General features: G+C 36.5%; 1 non-coding gene across 1 annotated transcript; it reads left to right on the top strand.

Moving 5' to 3' along the window:
• The first annotated feature begins 1,409 nt into the window (after positions 1-1,409).
• Positions 1,410-10,212, top strand: LOC100470826. Its single transcript, XR_004622379.1, has 3 exons — positions 1,410-1,562; positions 4,322-4,413; positions 6,416-10,212. It is a non-coding gene; the product is annotated as a eukaryotic translation initiation factor 1A X-linked (transcript).
• Positions 10,213-15,041: the final 4,829 nt, after the last annotated feature.

Below are 15,041 nucleotides of genomic sequence, written 5' to 3'. Positions count from 1 at the left end.
ACCTTCTCTATCCCTGCCACTTAAAGGGTGGTCCAGGGACCAGTGGCATCACCGGCTTTTGGAAACTTGTCAGAAATGCAGGTTTTTGGACCCCACCCCAGTCCTCCTAAATTGGAATGTGCATTTTTAACAATTTACCTTTGAGTTTCTATAAAAATTACAGTTCAAGAAGTACTGGTTTGAATTTCACTGCCTTTGCATCACTGATCCTCTTTGTAGCCATTAGGACCTGCTTTTAGGTCCAAGTAACTTTGAAGTTGAAACAGTCAACTTCAGCACTTCTTTTTCTGCCTTAGCTGATTAGGATTCTTTTCAAATGGGAAAGTGTGAACATTCTATGGCAGTAGTTTTCAGTGGGACATTTGCATCAGAAACACTTTAAAAGAGCTTTTAAAAGTACCAATTCATGAGCTTCACTCCTCCACTGGAGAATCCGGTTGGTTCATATTCTAAGAACCACTGATTCATGGAAAGGTATATTAATTTCCTTAGGTCGTTACACAGTCTCAGTTTTTTAGACTGTTTAATCACATCCTGTAAATTATGGTCCCAGGGAATTTTTGTTTAATCATCATCCTGTAAACTATGGTCCCAGGGAATTTTTGTATTTCAAAAGACTTATAATCAAAGGATAATAGTAAATAAATAACTTAAAAGATTGGGTTTGCACAGTCCTGCTCTTTTTAAAGTAAGATCTGTAAATATCTTTCTGAAGCTTGTTGATCATTATTCATTTATGCATGTAAGCAGCTTCATACTATATAATCCTGAGGATGTTTTTTAGAAAATAGGAGAAAACTTTATTTATTCAAAGTTTTGTTTCGATACTTCTTTAAAGATTTATTTATTTATTTATTTATTTATTTATTTATTTATTTGACAGAGAAAGAGACAGCCAGTGAGAGAGGGAACACAGGCAGGGGGGTGGGAGAGGAAGAAGCAGGCTCCCAGCGGAGGAGCCCGATGTGGGGCTCGATCCCAGGACTCCGGGATCATGCCCTGAGCCGAAGGGAGATGCTTAACGACTGAGCCACCCAGGCGACCCTCGATACTTTTTTTTTAAGATTTTATTTATTTGAGACAGAGCACGGGCAGGGTGAGAGGCAGAAGGGGAGGGAGAGGAACAAGCAGACTCCCCACTGAGCAGGGAGCCTGATGGAGGGCCCCATCCCAGGACCCTGAGATCATGACCCAAGTCGAAGTCAGATGCTTAACTAACTGCTGAGCCACCCAGGTGCTCTAATACTTACTTTTTAAATTTTAATTCCGGTATAATTAACCATGTAGTCATTCAACATTTCCATATATCACCCAGTGCTCATGACAATAAGTGCACTGAGTAGGAGAAAGCTTTAAAATGTGAAAAAAAGAGATTGTAACAACAGTGAGATTTAGTTTTTTATCCAGTTTGAAAATAATTTTGGAAATAATGGATAATATTTTGGCATAATCGGTTCTAAAAGTTACTTGTCTTTTTCAGGATAATAAAGCCGATGTAATTTTAAAATACAATGCAGATGAAGCTAGAAGTCTGAAGGCATATGGCGAGCTTCCAGAGCATGGTAATGTCTGAGTTATTTTATTAACCTGTCGTACAGTGTTAATACTTCGTGTTATTTAGGTGAAGGAATTTTGGTAGAATTGTGCATATTTACTTTTGTGCTTATGTGGTTCGTTTTAAGTATGCCTGCTTATACTTCATAATACTGGATACCTTAAAAAAGTAACTGGGATTCTGTCCTTAATAAATACACTTTGTGGTGTGGAGTTACACTTTATAAACTGAACTTCTGCATAAAACCAATCAAAGGAATACTTTTATTACAATATTTCACAATAACTTTCTGAAGAGATTTTCATTGTTCGTCTATTTTAAATGTGAAGCAAGGATAGTAGTTAGGTACTGTTGTTGATTTTTATAAAGTCAGTTTTCAGTTCTTACCCTAGTATCATTGGATTTTTTAAAACCAACATTCTTTGTTTCTCTGTCACCAGTACAAAAGTTATGCGTTCTTTTTTTTTTTAAGGTTTTATTTATTTCAGAGAGGGAGGGGGAGAGAGCAAGCATGTATGAATGGAGGGAAGAAGGGGAGAGGGAGAAGCAGACTCCCTGTGGAGCAGAGAGCCCTATGTGGGGATCCATCCTAGGACACTGGGATCATGACCTGAGCCAAAGGCAGACTCTTAACTGACTGAGCCACCCAGGCATCCCAAAAGTTATGCATTCTTATGCGGAAAACTTAAAAATAAATCCCTCGTAACATCACCAAAGGGGAAATGTACTTTACATACTATTTTGTAAGTCTACCTTTTTCTTTTGGTGTTTTTGTTTCATTTTGTAGTCTTTTTTGGTTGGCTTATTTTTGCTCTCTTGCATATTATTATAAAAACAATATAATTTTACTTAAGCATGAAAATCTTGCTGAAGTTATTTCCTTGACATTTTCAATCTAAGAAATGCTAGTATATCGGGGAATAGGACCAGCACCTCCCCGTTCATTTTCATTGCTTAGGGGTAATCATGATTTGACTAAAATATCTGATTGATGAGTGTGTCTGGTGATTGGTAAGTTGTTAGCATGTGCTCTTACCATTTTTTTAGGCATAGCTGGAAGTCGTAATAGTTCCAGAATTTGTGTAACTGGATCCTGCTTTACTAAAATATCTTTGTGAAATAAATCGTTGGGACTGCGTCAACCTAAAAACCTTTTGCACAGTGAAGGAAACCAGCAAAACAAAGTGGCAACCTGTTGAATGGGAGAAGATACTTGTAAATGATATATCTAATAAATGGTTAATATCCAAAATATGTAAAGAACTCCTACAACTTGGGGCACCTGGGTGGCTCAGTCCATTAAGTGTCTGCCTTAGGCTCAGGTCATGATCCCAGGGTCCTGGGATCTAGCTCTGCGTCAGGATCGGAAGTCTGCCTCTCCCTCTTCCTCTGCCACTCTCCCTGCTCGTGCACGCATGCACTCTCTTAAATAAATAAATAAAATCTTTATTTTTTATTTTATTTTTTTTAAAGATTTTATTTATTTGAGAGCAACCGTGAGAGAAATCACAGAGGGAGAGGGAGAGGAAGAAGCAGACTAATTGCTGAGTGGAGAACCCAACACGGGGGTTGATCCCAGGACCCTGGGATCATGACCTGAGCCACCCAGGTGCCCCAGATAAAATCTTTAAAAAAAAAAACAAAAACAAAAAAACCTCTTACAACTGAATGTCTAAAAATCCTCCCAAATAATCCAGTTAAAAATGGGCAGAGGACCTGAATAGACACTTTACACAGAAGACGTAGAAATGGCCAATAGGCCTGTGAAAAGATGCTTAGCATCACCAGTCATGAGGGAAATGCAAATCAAAACCACAGTGAGACATCCCCTCACACCAGTCAGAATATCTAGTATCAAAAAGACAAGAAATAATAAGTGTTGGTGAGCATGGGGAGGGAAAGGAACCCTCTTGCACTGTTGGTAGGAATGCAAACTGGTGCAGCCACTGTGGAAAACAGTATGGAGGGTCCTCAAAAAGTTAAACATAAAAATACCATTCAATCCAGTAATTCCACTACTGGGTATTACTCAAAGAAAACAAAAGCACTTATTTGGAAAAATGTATGTACCCCTGTGTTTATTGCAGTTTTATTTACAATAGCCAAGGTACGGAAGCAACTTAAGTGTCCACTGATAGATAAATGGATAAAGAACATGTGATTGACACACAACATACACTGGAATATTACTCAGACAATAAACAAATGAAATCTTTCCATTTGTAGTAACATGGATGGACCTAGAGGGTATTATGCCAGGTGAAATAAATCAGAGAGACAAATACCGTATGATTTCACTTAGACATGTGGAATCTAAAAAAACAAAAAAATGAACAAACAACAAGAGAGAAATAGAATCATAAATATCAAGACGATAAACCAGTGGTTGCTGGGGGGTTGGGTGGGGGTAGTTGAAATAGGTGAAGAGGATTAAGAGGTACAAACTGCCAGTTCTAAAATAAGTCATGGGGATGAAAAGTACAGCATGGAGAATATAGTCAATAATATTGTAATAACTTTGGTGACAGATGGTAACTGTGCTTATTCTGGTGAACATATTGTAGTGTACATAATTGTCAAATCAACTATGTTGTGCGCTTGAAATTAATATATATGTCAACTGTACTTGAATTGGTATATTTTGACTCATAAGAGTCTTTTTATAGTTCAGCATTTGATATCAGACCACTTCTTTTAGTGCACAGTTACTCATTTTAATATCATCTTGGTTATATTATATGACTGTATTTGTTATTATTTCTTTAGCTAAAATCAATGAAACCGATACATTTGGTCCTGGAGATGATGATGAAATTCAGTTTGATGACATTGGGGATGATGATGAAGACATCGATGATGTGAGTAGATGCATCTTGCATTTTCCAACTTTTGTTTCTGAATTATCCACAGAGAAACCAGCTTTTTCTCCTGTCTTCCTTTAAACTAAAAATGTTGAATACTTAAATTAGGGTATATTTCAAGACTTGTCCATGAATTAAAATAGTATTATTTAGAAGACAACTAGTCAACTGTTATACTTTGAGAATTCTTATAATCTTTTCAACATTTCTTCCAGAAAAGATGAGTATTTGCTTTGGCAATATGAATGCTAGGCATTGGAATCATAACTTGTTTAAAAAAATGTCTAAAGTCAAAATTTAGCAGACAGTTGTAAGAAATAGAAGATCTTCTCAAAGAAATGTGCCTTAATTGAATATTAGTATGTTAAAAGAAGAATCGTGTTTGAACAGCTTGATATGAAGCATTGGAATGACATTTTTTAAAAAGATTTTATTTAGTTGATTTAGAGAGAGCACGTGGGAGGGGGGCAGAGGAAGAGTTGAGCATCTGACTCTTGATTTCAGCTCAGATCATGATCTTAGTTTCTGGCAGTATAAATTTATTAAATAATTGGGGTAGTATTATAAGTTATCCTTAACTCCAGTTTGGGCTCTTTTTCAACTCCTTAAAATAAAAATGTAGTTCAGAACCCACCTGTGTATATAAATCTAAAAATAATTATGCTAATGTTTGGTTTGATTCAAAGATGAAATTTTAGTATATCTGGGACGGTTGTTCCTGACTAAGACTGTGCAACACGATTACCAGAGCCTTTAAAATGCAGAGGCTGATCTTGGGGAAGTCTGGGTTAGGCATCAAAAGTGATACCCACTACCAGGATTCTATAATTAATATTTTTATACCTGATTTATCATATATCTAACTATATCTTTATTTATCCATCAGTCCATCTTATATTTTGATGCATCTTCAGACCATTTAGAATACTCAGGGTGAATTGAGGATTTGAGTACATGTCCTCCATGTGTGTATGCATTTATGAATATTTATATAAATACATCCTTTTTTTTTAATGTACCTTCCTTTAGAGACCTTAAGCCACAGAATTCTTGTGAATGGACTGTTAATGATACTTTGAGAGTAGATTTATTGATTGTATTCTGTGACCACAACCTGACATGGAATTGTGTTATAAATTAAGAGGCGATCCAAACAGTTTTAGAGCTGGGGTATAAGGTCTCTTTTGGAAATTAAGAACCTCATCAGAGAACACTTTTTTTTTTTTTTTTTAAGATTTTTATTTATTTATTTATTTGACAGAGATAGAGACAGCCAGTGAGAGAGGGAACACAAGCAGGGGGAGTGGGAGAGGAAGAACCAAGCTCATAGCGGAGGAGCCTGATGTGGGGCTCGATCCCGATCCCGGAACGCCGGGATCACGCCCTGAGCCTAAGGCAGACGCTTAACCGCTGTGCCACCCAGGCGCCCCAGAGAGAACACTTTTGAATATGAATTTGAATTTGAGTACACAGAGGTGATAGGTTGAGGATCTAGACAAGGTTAAGATTTTCTAAGAAAAAAACTTGGGATTCCTTGGAACTAGACCCAGTAAGCTGGCAGGGAAAGAAATGGTAAAAGATGGTGGATACTAGAGTTATTTGAGTTCTCTTGAACAGTTTGCAAGGGTTGCCTTGTTTATCACCTTGAGAACCCTGCTTTGCCAAGACATTTCTCCAGATGGTTTATAGGTATAGCCCTCTTTCCTATAACCAGGTTGGGAAGAGAATTTGGTTACTGTCAGACTTGTCCCTTTCTCAGATAATACTCCTGTGTGTCTGCTCCCCCCTCCCCCGAATAAAAAATCTCTCATCACTCAACACAAAAGGGAAGACACACTAAACTTTAAGAATATTTTGCGTAGCATGACATTCTGAAAAACCCGGTGTATAAAACTTCCTCTTCAAAAGATAGCCTTAGGGTGTGCAAGCTTCCCTTATGTGGTAGACTGCTGGAATATAAGAATTCTTTCGCTTGATCTGATGTTCTTTTCCCTTCCAGATCTAAATTGAATTCAACATTTTACATTCCAATTTCTCTGAGGATTGTTCCAACAATTTGGATTTTGGCTGTGACCCGTTAAAGAAGATTAAAATTTCATTAGCATGAGTGCAATTTGTTAAAGCAGACTGATTTGTTTCTAAGGTATTTCTTTAAAAACTGGTAATGCTGAATTCTCTTAAGTGAAAAGTTAAGCCTTCTTTGTTCTTTTGATGTATTGGAGTTTATGGGTAAAAGACCACATCTACTATTTTTAAAAAGGGGGGGGGGATGCATTACTGCCTTTCCTACTTTGACCACTTCCCGTAAGTAAATGAATGTTCTGAATAAACCATTTGCCCTACACTCAGTATGGATTACGATTAAGCCCTAACTTTGACTAGCCTGTTGACTGTACAGTGATTATCTGTATATTCCAGTTACTTTGATGTTCCCTTGAGATTTTGATACAGAACTCTGCATTTCAAGTAAAAAATGATTAGGTCTGTTTTTCATAGCATGTGGCTATTTTTGTACTAATTTTGATATGTACATTCTTTTCATGATCTTATTTTGCCACTATAAATGTATCAACAAAAAAGCATTTCCAAAATGCAGGTTTTAATAGGAATTTTTAATTTGTGAGGTTAGTAGTTACAGGAATTGAACAGTAGGTGGCACCCAGTCATCTTAATGTTGAAACGTTGCTATAGTTGTCAATTTTTTTTCTTACTGTGCATAGGAAATTTCCCAAACAAGAAAAGATTATTTTGATCATATGCATGTATGTAGAATATTTTTAAAGAACAAAAATATTGTTAAAAGTGTCATTTTATTTCAGAAGTCATATACATATAAGCTACAATTTTGAGTGCTTTATAAACACTTGAATTGTGTATAAATGAAAATTTAATTTCCTAACAACTGTACAAATTAAGCCTTTTTCAAACTATCCCTAAGCTGGGAAAAGAGGAGGGAATAACAATTTACTGAAAAGATGGTTTCTCATTTCTAAATGGAAGAGCTACAGCTGAGAAATATAATAAAGACAATGTCATGCTGCAGAGTATATTATACCCTTACTTTGTGTTTAGGATGTATTTTATTGTGTGTAAAGATTTGTTTTGCTTGTATTTTATTGGGAATTTGGATTTTCCCTTACTTAGTTTTTGTTCTGAACTCTACTAAGATGAAATTAAGGGCTGGGCTATTTAGACCTCACTAGCCATATTAAATCTTATGCAACTTTTAAAGAAGAGATCCATGATTAAGGTTGTGAAGATTTTATTCTACCAGTCTCCAGAGATGTTTTTAGTGATGAAAGGTACTACAAAGGGAAATAAACCTTCATGTGGCTTCAAGAAATAAGCAAATCTTCTCTAATCTCATGCTTATTCCTAAGTGTGCAAACTCTGGAATCAGAATCTGAGGTACTATAAAATATTATTAAATCAAAGAATAGAAATGATAGACAGTTGGAATTCATGTTTCTTATTCTCTGGAGTTCTGAACGCTTACTTAGATGGAATACATCCGAAACCATGGGCTGGTTTTCAAGACTTGTCAGAAACTAGCCTTGAAGAATCGACTTAGTGATTATCTTCATCAAAATCTAAACTTTCTGAGATATTTAGGCTCCTGTACAAAGAGTGTTTTGCTAAATTTGTGGTGTACATGTAGATCCTTTTTCCGTGTTGTTTTACCAGGAATGTTGTAACTCTGTGTCTGTGGTATAGTTCATGGTAGGGATCGTACAGCTCACACATTAGTTTTTCTACTTACCTCCTCTAACACATATGGTTCGTCTAAAGATTTTTAAAATTACAACTATGGCCCCCATTCATGTGTGTGTGTTAGTGATATTTTTTTTTCCTTGCTTAGGTAGTAACTGCTCAATCTAGTGGCATTGCATCCTGGAAAATCTCAAATCATAATGACTATAAAATGGTAAAGTTCTAGGTCATACGCAACACTACTTGGAGGGATTGTTTTACTAACTTTAATGTGAAATTTTTATAGTTTTATTGACTATATTTCAAATGAGAAATGGAAGTGGTCCTTAGTTGGTGTGTTTGTTTTGTTTTGTTTTTTTGTTTGTTTTTTGGTGGTGTTTTGTTGGTTTTTGGGTTTTTTTTGGGGGGGGGTGTCGTTACACTCTTTGATTCCAATAACACAATGCAATAAGGTATGCCCTGAAAGAAAATAAAATGTTTGAAATCCAAGAATAATGGTTCTTCCTGCTAAGCGGGTGTAATAATTATTACTAATGAATTCGATGGGCTTGCATTTTTCATGCAGCATTGATTCTACTTCCAGTTAGAGTATAAATTGTATTACTAAGGTGGCTCAACAACCAAACCAAGCATTTGTGTGAAAAACTTGCCAAGATTTAATTGCTAGACTGTTGAATCTTTTTTGAACATCCAACTTCTTAAGAGACTGCCTCTTAAGGATCCTATAAACTATGCATGATGAAAATTCTTGTATTTTATTAAGGAATGGCCATTGGTTTACTCACTACATCTACAGAATCGTGGCTGTGAATATAGTTGGTTACAAAACTACTTGTGGCCTGTAGTTTAACTTAATTTCATCTATCTTGTGTAAATAGTAAATTATAGGATGGTGAATAACATCTTTAGTAGATATAAACTGCTGTCAGTACTGACTTCAGAACAACAGAGTAATCAAGTAGGTAAAAGCATGTTTGAAATAAAAATACCTAGCTGGATTTATACTTTATTTGTATTGTTTACAGATTTTAAAATATCCAGTATTAACTGTAGCTTGACAGTTAAAGTATCAGAATGAAAGTGAGGTTCTTTACGTTACCTGTTGTAACAAGAAGATTCATATTGGTAGGAGATGTTTAGATCTTTATCCTGCTTAGCAAGAGGAAGTTTCATTTATACTCTTTGGACTCCCATGAACTTTTACACACCACTTTTGTGTTTTTAATTTATTATCATTCTTTTTATCCTTGCTTATTTCTTCCTACTCAGAAAAGAACAAAATCTTAATTATTAAGTCTCACTACAGCTGCGTTGAGACCCTGACTTCTCAGGTACAGAGTGAACCAAGGAATTTGGAGAGTATTGGAGTGGGTCCTCTCTTTCCTCCAGCTGCCGGGAACTTAGGAGGCAGTGTGACAGAGAGTGAAGAGCATGGGCCCTGGGGCCAGGAGGCCTGTGCCCCAGCCCCCACTCTGCCCTTAACCTATAGGTGACCATGGGCACCTTCTTTTACTTGTGTGAGTTTCAGGCTCCTTACCTGTAAGAATGGGGGTGATGAGAATAGTACCTGCAGAATTGGTGGGAGGATTAATTAATTAATGTGTCCATATGTGTATTGCACCTAGAGCAGTGTCTTCCACTTTTCACTCAGTATCCAGGACTGTATGCACGTCTTTTATATTCTCTACCATTTCTTTCACTTGGAGTCTTTGGTTCCTATAATAAAAGAACTTGTAGAATATATATATTCATGTTGACACAGTATTTAAAATAATTGTTACCACCCTCATTTAATTCAGCATAAGACTAACAAGTCTCTAAATTGCTCAAAGATGGATGTTTTGCAAAATACCAACTACTCTATATTTCTTTAGAGAAAGTTCATGGTTATTGATAGCTCTGGTCATATTTCATTCTTAAGTCTAATGGGTCCTTTTACTATATAGATTCATGACAGCTAATTAGTATTGACTGATTTGGAGATTTGGACTTCTGTATAAAAGTCCCATCATTTGGACTTATGTAAAAAAAAATAATGGATGCAAACTATTAAAATTAGAAAATAAAATATGAAATAACTTTTAACCGTATGCAGTTGATTCTTTTCGAACTGTTTGACTTTAACTATTTAAACTTACATTCATGAAGATTGTTTTCTGAAAACCAGTCGTGACTGAGGGAAAATACATACTTGGTGTTTTATTTTTGTGTTTTTGGTTGTTTGATTTGAATGAATACATTCAGACTCCAAATATGGGGTTGCATTTTGTGGGTGAGTTTGTTACAGACCTTTGCAGAAGATATTTTCTAATGGTAGATCAGTTCTCCATAAATCACATTCAATGGACCTTATTTTGTGCTCTGCAGAGACCCATGGATGAAGCAGATATCCTCTGGTCAACTTGCTTTTTTTTTTTTTTTTTTTTTTTTCCCAGCCTCACTTTTTAAAAACATCTTTTCAGGGCCCCTGGGTGGCTCAGTCAGTTAAGTATCTGCCTTCAGGTCATGATCGTGGGGTTCCGGGATTGAGTCCTACATCATTCTCTCTGCTCAGCTGGGAGCCCACTTCTCCCTCTCCCCTTACTCCTCCCCGCTGCTCATGCTGTCTCTCTGTCAAATAAATAAAATCTTTAAAAAATTAATTAAAAATAAATAAATAACATCTTTTCTGTTTAAATCCAGGCTTTGTTCAGTTCACAGCTTGATAATAAAAAGTATGGACAAAATCTGAGTTAAGTCCGCTATACTTGATACTCCATTGCTGATTTGATCCACTGGAGTATCAGGTATAGAATTAGTTGGATTTTTGCAAATTTAATAAAAATTGATGCATATTTATGATTTTAAATACCTTAGAAATCTAAGACTAATTGGAATTTTGTTAAGAAAGGTTGTCTACCAGAAGCAAATACAGAAACTCACAATCTTTTTAAAAAGCCAATTTTAGAGGGCATGTGGGTGGCACAGTTGGTTAAACATGCGAATCTTGGTTTCAGCTCAGGTCATGATCTCAGGGTCCCCCCTTGGGCTCCGCAGTCAGTGAGGAGTCTGCTTCAGATTCTCTCTCTCTCTACCCCTCCCACTCGTGCTCACTTGTGTGCACTCTCTCAAATCTTTTTTTTAAAAGCCAATTTTACTTAAGAATGCCCCTGAGTAGCAATAAAAATTATTAATCTCATTAAACCCAGCCCTTGAGTACTCACCTTTTTAATATTGCATGTGACAAAGTAGGAAGTGCCGCACATAGCACTTATGCATACTGTAAACAGTGTAACAGTTGTCTCGAGGAAAAACCTCTGTGTGAGTTGCAAGCTGAAGTGGCCACTGTTTTTTCATGGAACACTATTTTTACTTAAAAGAACAACTGACAAACCTGGGTTTGTGGTCAACATTTTCTCAAAAATGAATGAGATGAGGCTGTTGCCCCAAGGAATACAACTGGCAGCATTTGTTGGTGTTGGTCAGATTTAAGCTTTGAAGCAAAAATTAAGAGTTTTGAAAAACTAGTATTAGTAGCTTTACAATTTCACAGTAAAGACTTAAGAGATTAATGATGGTATTAATGAATATGACTTTTTAATATTAAAGGTGTTGACATTTGGAAGATCTTCATAGGTCAGTCAGCCAGTATTTTCCAAATGATCAATGGATTTTAATGTAATAGAATGGAAGGATCATTGATTCAGTGTTAGATTCCACATTGCAACTAACCTTGAAGAAATTACCATTAGTCAAATTTGGGTATAGTATCAAAAGAACATAGTTACCTGAGGGGGGCTATGAGAATGTTTCTCCCTTTTCCAACTACATGCCTCTGAGGCCAGATTTTCTTCATGTGCTTTAACCAAAAGAACATACTACAACACATTAAATACAAAAGCAGATCTGAGACCCTACTATTAAGCCAAACTGTAAAGAGATTTGCAAAAATGTGAAACAAAGTCACTCCTAATATTTTTGTGTGTGTTTTTGGTCACTTTTCATTAGAAGTATGTTATATTAAAGCATCAGGTTTAGTGAATTAATATTAGAAAATTTTTAAATTTCTAATACATCAATATTCATGGATATAACCCACAAGTGAACTTGTCATTTCAAGGAAGACTGAGTGTTGCCAGTATTACATTTGCACTATCAAGTAAAAATGTAAAACGTTTTGGAAACCTTGGGGCACCTGGCTCGCTCAGTCGGTAGAGCATGCCACTCTTGATCTTGGGGTCATGAGTTCAAGTCACAACTTGGGTGTAGAAGTTACTTTTTAAAAAAGTTTTGGAAAACTTAACATCCACCACTATTAGCAGATAGAAAAGTTCTTTGGGAGTCTCCGTTTTAGGTGTAAATGTAGGGGTTTGCAAACTTTCTATAAAGGACCAGATAATATTTTAGGGTTTGTAGGCCATAAGGTCTCTGTTACAACTCCTGAGTTCTGCCATTGTAGCGCAAAAACGGCTATAGCAACACACATGAGTGTGTCTATATTCCAATAAAACTTGAATAGAAATAGGTGGTAGGCTACATTTGACCCATGCATGGTCTATAGTTTGCCAACCTCTGCTGTAAGGGTCTCAGGCAAAAAATTTGAGAACTGCACTAGACTAACAACTAGATGGTATAATAGATTTTAAAATAAACATTCAAGTATAGATAGATTTTTAGGAAGTTAATCTAATGGAAAAAGCCCAACACACTAATACTTTAACATAATGACTTAAATAGAAAGACATTGTATTCATAGATGATAATGACATACTATAAAAACGCCAATTCTCTCCAAAGTATTTTCCCATTTATTTTTAAGGTTTGCACTTATTTGAGAGAGAGAATGAGCATGAGCGGAAGGTGGGGGGGTGGGAGGGAAGAGGCAGAGGGAGAAGCAGACTCCCCGCCCAACAAGGAACCCGACGTGTGACTCCATCCTAGGACCTTAAGATCATGACCTGAACCAAAGTCAGACGCTTAACCAACTGAGCCACTCAGGTGCCCCTCTTATTTCACCATAATTCCGATTAATATTCCATCATGATGGGGAGGGGTTGTAGAAAAACTGATTCTAAAATAAGTTCATATGGAAGTCGTGGATTTCTAAGATTTCTAAAAACAGGGAAGAGGACCTCTTGGTCAAATAACAAGTCACTCCATAATGACAAATAGATGCAGTAACAAAAGCATCAGAATGAGAGCTCAGAACAAAGTCCATGTATATATGATATTTCAATATATGATAAAAGTGGTTTTGAAATCCTTGGGGGGAAGGATAGTTATGTAATGGATGGTGCTTTTACTTTACAGAGAAAAGTAAATAGTGATCCCTATCACACCATAGACCAAAAATAAACTGCTTTAGAGTAGAGGTATAGACTATCTTGGGAACAGGGAAATATAAAACAATACCTTTTTGATCTTTGTTACTTCCTTCTAACAATGTGATGACTGCAGTTGAAATTTATCCCTATCCCTCTTGACTCCCATCTCCACTGGGATTGAAGGGCTGCAATAAACATCCCACAATTTGGCCTTTTATAGCTGCATTTTAAAAAGTACCTCATAAAGTACAAACCGTAAGGTGAAAAGTTGATTTATTTTTTTTAAGATTTTATTTATTAGAGAGCATGAGGGGGGAAGGGTCAGAGGGAGAAGCAGACGGCAGTCGCTTAACCAACTGAACCACCCAGGCGCCCCTGATTTATTTTTTAACCATGGGAAAGACTAGGATCAAGAATTATGGATGGGGGGCGCCTGGGTGGCACAGCGGTTAAGCCGTCTGCCTTCGGCTCAGGGCGTGATCCCGGCGTTGTGGGATCGAGCCCCACATCAGGCTCCTCCACTCTGAGCCTGCTTCTTCCTCTCCCACTCCCTGCTTGTGTTCCCTCTCTCGCTGGCTGTCTCTATCTCTGTCGAATAAATAAAATCTTTAAAAAAAAAAAAAAGAATTATGGATGGATGCTAAATCTTAGAAAGTTTTGACAAGGAGTAGGATATTTGCATGGGTTTACAGTGCCTCTCCACAGATTGCCTATTACTACTTCTACAGTGGAGAAAGTGGCAGCCAATTAGGTAAAATTATTGTATCCATGTTATATTTACTGAAGTTGATAACTAAGATGGTTTTGTAAGAATATTCTTATTAGAAGTGTATTCACTTTGAAGTATTAAGGGGTAAAGGGCCATACATATGTATGCAATTTACTCTCAAAACAAGCTGAGGATAAAAAAATAAATCACATGATAAATGGGGTTAAATGTTAACAGTAGGTGAATCCGACCAAAGAGTATATGAGTGTTCTTTGTAAACTCTCGTAACTTTTCTGTAAGTTTGAGATTATTTCCATATAAGAAGCTTTATGAACGGATGGATTTGGCCATAAAAATTAAGGAGTTTAGCTAATCTTAGAAAAGGTTAATTGACTAGTGTGAATTTGCAACATTTAAACCTACAAGGAATTATCTAGAATATAAGAAACTCCTGGAAATCAACAGGAAAAACACAAGTAGACCAATAAAAAGATGGACAAGGAATGAATGGGCAGTTTAAGAAAAGTAAACCAAGGGGCCCCTGGGTGGCTTAGTCGGTTAAGCTGCCTACTCTGGATTTCTGCACAAATCATGATCTCAGGGTCCTGTGATGGAGCCCCACATCAGGCTGTGTCCTCCTCCAGGAGTCTGCTTCAGGATTCTCCCTCTTCCTTTGCCCCTCCCCCTGCTCGTGTGCTCTCTTTCTCTCTCTAGAATAAATAAATCTTAAAAAAAAAAAACCAGAATGAATGACTGATCTATTTCTGATTTGTATACAGCTGCAATGAATAGATGCTGACGGTTCCAAGCAAAGAAAAACAGTGATAGCTATTGTGCAATATAATTTATATAAATTAAAACCGTGCATATCTTCACAACTCTATATATTTGGAAAATAGAGC

Source organism: Ailuropoda melanoleuca, chromosome X (genome assembly GCF_002007445.2).
Source record: "Ailuropoda melanoleuca isolate Jingjing chromosome X, ASM200744v2, whole genome shotgun sequence".
Lineage (NCBI taxonomy): Eukaryota > Metazoa > Chordata > Mammalia > Carnivora > Ursidae > Ailuropoda > Ailuropoda melanoleuca.
This window is presented reverse-complemented; position numbering and strand designations above follow the sequence as displayed.